Below are 6,597 nucleotides of genomic sequence, written 5' to 3'. Positions count from 1 at the left end.
CACGTGGCCTGTGTAAAAGACCTTTTTCAAAAAGTGGGGGGGGGTGTTCCTTATGCCTAGCAGTGTTCCTCGAAGCAACTGCAGACTATCCACAGACAGCGATGCGCACAGACCCGCTGAATCACTGGGGATGGTGCCTGGGAGTTGGCCCCTCCCGAGCCCTTCAGGTGATTCTCGAAGCTTGCCAAGGTGTGAACCCTCCTCACCACAGGCTACACTAGAGCCCGGTTATGAGAGCAGGGCCTGTCTGTCCTGAGTGGGGATCCGCCTCCTTCCCACCCAGACACATCCCACCCTCCCAGGAGCCTGCTACGCCTTCTCTCTTCACTGCAGACACCCGGCCCACCCCCAGGGCCAGGGTGCAGGGAGCTTCCAGAGGACCTCAGGGGAGTGGCCGATGGCCTGGGGGCAAACTCAGCCATCCCCTCCAATCCCAATAGTCAGGAGTGGGAATGCCCCGTGGTTGAGCTCATGTTTCCTTCTGAGCTCGGGCGCAAAAAGATACTGCCAATGCAGAAGGCCTCTAAGGGCCAATGGCAGGAGACCTTTATTTAGCCACACCCCTCTCCCCTCACTTCCTGGAGCTTGCTAGGATGAGAACAACCCTGCTCGTGGGGCCTGGACCACGTTTTTCTAAAACCGGGTCCAGTTTTTTTCTGGCTCTCCACTCGGAGCTCTTCCCTTCTGAACCCTCTACAGTGCCCAGACAGCTTCCTTCCCTTCTGCTCCTTTCCACCTCTGTAGAACGAGGACCACCCTAGCCCCCACTGCATGGGTTATCATGAGGGATGGGAAACTAACGCGTGTGAGCGGGCATGGCACATAGTAGGTGCTCAGCAAACCGTGTCCCTCTTTGTAGCCTTCCAGGTAGGTGCTTTGGGAGGCTCGAGCAGTACAGTCTGTGGTGCCTTGGTACACTCACAATTCACCTTGGGAAATACGCTCCTAAGGAGCTGCCACAGAAGGAGGCCCTGGGTGTGTGCGATGTCGTAGGCGGTGGGAAGGGAGGTCCTGAGCCGGGCACGGGCTGCTCGTGAATGGTGGAGGTAAGAGTCTGCCTCTTTAACCTTGGACACCCATCATCAGCGCTATATTTCCTCTATAAAAGGCGATGATCACGCCTGCCCTGCCCACCACCTGGAATGGTGTGAGGCTCGGAGCGAATAATGAACACAGAGGAGTCGTCCAAACTTAAGGGAGAAAGGGAGTATCAGAAGAGGGACTTTGGCACTGCTGAGAGTAGGGAGGGCCCTGTGGGAGGAAGAGAGGGGAGAAGGTGCCTCCTATGACCTGGGAGGGCTCTCAGGGTCGCAGACTTGGCCTGCACTGGCATTCAGAGAGGGAGGTCAGAACGGGCCAGGGAGAGCAGCGCTAGCCAGGCTCACCGCAACAGACTCAGCAGCGCGTGAGTAAGAATTGGCGGAGGCGCCTGCGTTCTGGATAGCCCCCTCCTGCGCTGTGTAAGCACCCACAAAATGCCAGTCCATGGGGGTGCAGCTCAGTGCTAGGATGAGGGCCAGCTCCTGTGCACACCAAAAATGCAGACGGTTGAGAGAGGGAGGACAGCAGTGATGTAACGAGCTCTGGCTACCCCCGTGGGGACCCCACGCCAGCCCAGGTGGCTCGGTCCTGCGGAGAGCCAGGTGCTGAGTGCGCAAGCCGGTCAGCTCCCCGCTCCGCCCCACCTCTCTTGTTCCCAGGGCCTATAGAAGGACAAGCTGTCCCCAGTGAGCCCTGCCAGGGCTGTGCTTTAACCCCTACAATCCTTCCTAATCCTCCTCTGCTCCACCCCTCCAGCTGCTCGCTGCCCAGCCCTGGCACTTTGCCCCCTGGCCTTAGCTCTGCCCTCGCCCCACCCTGCAGAAGCCACCCTCTCTTCTTCCCAAGAGGAGCCAGCCTGGCCCAGGGCCCTCCAGCGTACAGTCCACATGCCGGGCACTCGTTCCTCGATGCAGAGCCAGAGACAAGCTTGAGCGTGGCCTGGCCGGCTGTCCCCACGCAGTCCCATCCACACCTGGCCCTCTGCTCCAGGACCTGTTTCTAGGAGGAGAGAGCCTGGGAACCTGAGTCCTCGGGTCTCAGGTCCTGGGAAGGGCTGCTGACTCATTTTCCGAAGCCTTGGGTTCCAGCTGTTCGGTGACAGGGAGATTATGTAAGCTGAGACCATGTGACTTTCCTCTCAGGTGGGACCTTGGACTTGCGTGCCGTCCTGCTGCTAGTGGAGGTGGCTCCTCAGGGAACAGGCTGAGGATGTCAGGGGCTGCCCGGGTGAAAAGTGTGACCGTCCTCCTTGTCCCTTGCCTTCTCGCTCTGCTCCGTCAGCTCAGAGCTGCATCCCTGGGGCCTGTCCTTCCCCACTCCCACCCTGAGAAGCTCAAACTGCCTGAGGGCTTGAGTCTGTGTTGATGTTGACAGCATGAGAAGGCCACTCAAAGGTGACCTTAGCCAGAGGGCTCCATGGCCAGGACCCATCCTGGCTGCTGAGAAGGAAAGGGCCACGGCTTGTGGTTTGTGATTAGGATAAGCAAGGTCTCCACCCTGACAACCGGTCGTGGGCTGCGACCTGCCCTCCCCAGGCCCAGTTTCTCAATCAGTGCCTTGTCCTCCACCCCCACTACAGAATGTCTTCCTGAGCCACCGTAGTGCTGGGCGGGGCCCAGGAATGCAGGAGTTAATTCAAGCTAGCAGAATGTTCCCTGCCCCTGGGGGAGCCGCTCCACTGACCACCGGCTCAGAAATGAACATGACGTTCAGAGCCCGGAGCAGCACACGTGGCCCCTTGGGCCCTCTTACCTCAATGGAGATGGAAAACTGGCACCCCGGACAGAGGCATGAGCAAGAGGGAAGCGTGTGGGCCTCTGGAATCTGGCTGGTTTGGGCCAGACTGCCTAGGGCTCAGAGTTCAGAGCTGTGGGCCTCTTAGGATTCAAGTCATGCCGGGAAGCTGTGCTTCCTACAGCTGTGGGGAGGACACACAGGTCCTTTTGGGGCCCCCTCCCAAAGGCCCCCTGGGAGCTGAGAGCCCCAACCCCTTTTCCTTGCCAGCCAGACCGCCACACCTGCTCACGTGCGTGATGACAGCAGGCACGTGCTGGGACATTTGCTGAGCCCCGTCAGTCACCAAACCCCAGGCTGAGCTGCACGCTCAGATCTGAGAGGCAGGAGACTCAGTCCCTGTCCTCACACAGCCAACCCTGGCCTTAATTTATTTACACTCCTCCTCGTGCCAGAGGAATCTGAGGTGAAGAAAACGACTTATCCCCTGGGGAAGGCAAGCCAAGTCTGGGCTCTGAGAAATGGCCATCGCGGCTGCAGGAAGGAGCCCGCCCCAGACCAGCTCAGCGCAGTTGAGGCAGGGAGTCACAGGGCCAGAGCCAGGTTCCAATCCCAGAAGACCACACCCTTTGGATCCATCCCCACTTCAAGAAAGGAAACCATGGGACCAGCAGTTAATGTAATGGCTATGTCACTGGACTCCCACGTAGTCGACCACGGTTCGCGTCCCGGACCCTATGGCTTAAACTCACCCCGGGCGCATGTGCATGTGTGCCCAAGATCCCGAGAGGAGAATGGAGGAGAAGGGATTGCGGCATGACCTGGGGGGTGATTTCTTGCTTTCTGTCTCTCTGTTTCTCTCTGTCTGGCGGGCACACATGCCCTATAGAAAAACCTAAATAAATAAATAAATAAATAAATAAATAAATAAATAAATAAATAAATAAAAAGAAAGGAAACCAGAGAGAAAGGGTGTCACGAGGACTAGGCTAGTGAGAAATGGGCCACCATTCTTTGGTGGCTGTGTCCTGCCACAGCCAGACCTACTTGACCAGACTGGACTTTGTGTGCATTCTTTTTTTTTTTTTAAATTTACAGGGCATATGTGCTCACTGGAGAAAGACAGAGTTAAAGTGAGAAAGCACCCTCCCCACCTCCCCGACCTCCCAGGAGGATGACCACACCACAACCCCTTCTCCTGTCTCCTCTCGAGATTCGGAGCATGATTTTGAGCATGCACACACTTGGAATACTTTTTGAAGCCACCAGCTCTGGGAACTCAAACCACGCAGTCGGCCCTGTGGGATCCAGCTGCCTTAACCTCCACACCACCTGGCTGGTTCCTGTGTAAATTCATTCCCGTCACTTCAGACTTCTCAGAGTATTCCCAACCTAGTGCTTTCCCCATCTGGCCCTTCCTGCTCCCAGCAACCACCCCCCACCTCCATGTCCCATGAAGGAGGGAGTGTACCCTGGCAGAGTGCCAAAATGTCTTGGAGTGAGAGTGCTCACCTCACTGGGTCTAGGTCCTGGGGACTCCTCTTGGGCCACACCCCCTGGCCCCAGCACACTTGTTCACCACGTGGAAGCAGATTCCCACCCCACCCTTGACAGCGCCAGAACTCTCAGCAGAACCTAGTCTGGCCCTCCTTAGAGACGGGATCAGCACGATAAATACCTGCGAAAAGACCCTGCCCTTGAAGTTTCAGTGCACAGGCCCACGAAGGCCAGGGACAGGCAATCGAAGACCATGTATGAAAGTCTTAGAGACATTGATAAGACAAAGATAAACCTATTATGGTAAATTAAAACCATGCAAAATGAATGCTAATAGACTGAGGAGGTGCAGTAATGGGGCGTTTAAAGCTGGGAGGAGTTAATTAGGAAAGGCTTTGTAGACCAGTTTTTAGCAGAATTTGCAAGTAGGTAACTTAGCAGCAGGAAGAACACCCCAGACTGTCCTAGTATTCATAGTGGCTAGAAGCATGGGGTTTGCTATAGAACGGGTCTGGGTGCAGTCTTGCTGTGTCAGGTATTGGGTTTGTGGTCCTAGCAAGCCACTTTCTTTCTCAGGACTTAAGGCCCTTCTCCCCCCTACCCCCAGCAGCTTTGCCATAAGGCACATGCACTCGCCAGAGAGAGACAGACAGAGGGAAAATGAGAAATCACCCCCAAAGGGGGATGGCCACACTGCAATCCCTTCTCCTCCATTCTTCTCTGAGGATTTTGGGCACACGTGCCCAACGTGTTTCTCATGCTCCTGGGGCCAGGACTCAAACCACACAGTCGGCTCTGTGGGATCGAGCCACTGGCTCACCTCTTAAGGCCCTTTATCTAGAAAATAGAGATAATAGTCCATCATGGTGTTATGGAAATTAACTAGGATAACAAGTACAGGCCCTCCACCCAGAGCATGGCTTCAGTATGTACATAATCAGTGGCAGTTTTGCTCTTTAAGCAGAAAAAAGCAGACCGGTTAGTACCAGGGATCAGGGGGGAGTAAGGCAGTGACCACGGAAGGAGCCTATGGACAGACAGCCTTCCAGACCGGCTGCTTGAGGCCCAGACCTGAGTGAGAGTCAAGCACTCTCTTTCAGAGCAGAAGAGTGCTGTGATCAAATGCAAGCTTTGCCGCAGACACTGTGGGGTTGGCTCAAAAGGCGTAGCTGAAAAAGGAAGCTTGGAGAAAAGGGCGGTCTCAATTTGCTCAGAGTCCTGGCTCGGTCAGAGTCTGGGGGTGGACAGTGACTGTGGAGAACACCTGACAGGCTGGCCCTTACTGCCCACCAAACAGAATGCCCTGCAGCCTCTGTCCCTGCCCTGGGCACAGTTCCAGGCCCCATCCAGCACTGCTGGGACTTAGGGTGTGACCGCCGAGCAGCCGGACACTGCTGTGGTGCGGGTGGCCTAGGATACAGTCCCGCGTGCGGCTGCGGTCGTGTGCGCGGTGCGCGTGTGCTTGTGGGGACGCACACCAGCAGGAACAGAAGGAGCCCACAGATGAGTAACAGCACACACTGCTGCCTCGCAGAATATTTTTAAATGCTAAAAATACTGGCTAAAAATAGCCGGCAAGCTCCAAACAAGATACTTTCGCTAGGCAGATTCCTGCTTCCCTGTGAGGTGGAGGGGCAGAGCATCCAAAATTAAACCCGGAGCCCCCCAAGTCAAGTACGGAGGACCTCAGGGTGCAGGGTACAGCCCTCTCTCGCTCCCCATCTCAGCCCTCTCCCATCTCCCCATTGTGTCACTTTCAATCCGCCTCCCGAGAAAAAGTCAAATTTTACGATTCTGTGAGAGATGGAGCTGGGTAACTGGTGAGAAAAAGCCAGAAACGGTTCTTTCCTGGAGCCAAAAGGGACAGTGACCTATTGTACTTTATAAAATGTGAGCACTGCCTCTTTTGATAACGGGCCAAGCTAGCACGGGAAGGAGGAGGGGCGCTCAGTCTAGAGGCCGCGGAGGTGTGTCATCTTAACCCGAGCCCATCGTCCCTATGGTCTGTGGGGTGCTAGGCTTCCCGGGAGCCAGTACCGCCCCCCCATGCTGGAGAAAAGTTTGTGCATATGCGCACCGTGCCCGACCGGAAGAGAGGACAGCGCTCTCATGTTCTCAGAACGATCCGCAGCCCGGGAGAGTTAGGAATCGTACGCCGCCTTGGGGGCTCACCAGTTAACACTCGGTCTTGGGAGCTGTCCTCTGCGGACCCCAAAGATCATTTCCCTTGAGTCCCATACCCGAAGCCGGCCTGGAGGTCCGCGCTTCTGTGCTGCGTCCCCGAGGAGCCGCCGCTCTTTGTCCGGATCCGGGTCAGAGGGCTGG

At 56.2% G+C, this 6,597-nt stretch overlaps 1 protein-coding gene and 1 long non-coding RNA gene across 5 annotated transcripts in view; one reads left to right on the top strand and one right to left on the bottom strand.

Moving 5' to 3' along the window:
* Positions 1 to 6,568, bottom strand: part of LOC114008482 (uncharacterized) — an 18,366-nt gene extending 11,798 nt beyond the window's left edge. Inside the window, exon 1 of the long non-coding RNA XR_003550011.1 lies at positions 6,445 to 6,568. This is a non-coding gene — a long non-coding RNA (uncharacterized LOC114008482). The remainder of the gene's footprint in view (positions 1 to 6,444) is intronic.
* USP2 (ubiquitin specific peptidase 2) overlaps positions 1 to 6,597 on the top strand; it is a 29,651-nt gene that overhangs the window by 11,823 nt on the left and 11,231 nt on the right. The window lies entirely within an intron of this gene.

This window comes from Tupaia chinensis, unplaced genomic scaffold (genome assembly GCF_000334495.1).
Source record: "Tupaia chinensis unplaced genomic scaffold, TupChi_1.0 Scaffold000348_1, whole genome shotgun sequence".
NCBI lineage: Eukaryota > Metazoa > Chordata > Mammalia > Scandentia > Tupaiidae > Tupaia > Tupaia belangeri.
The sequence above is the reverse complement of the archived record's forward strand: the minus strand, read 5'-3'. Positions and strand labels throughout refer to the sequence as shown.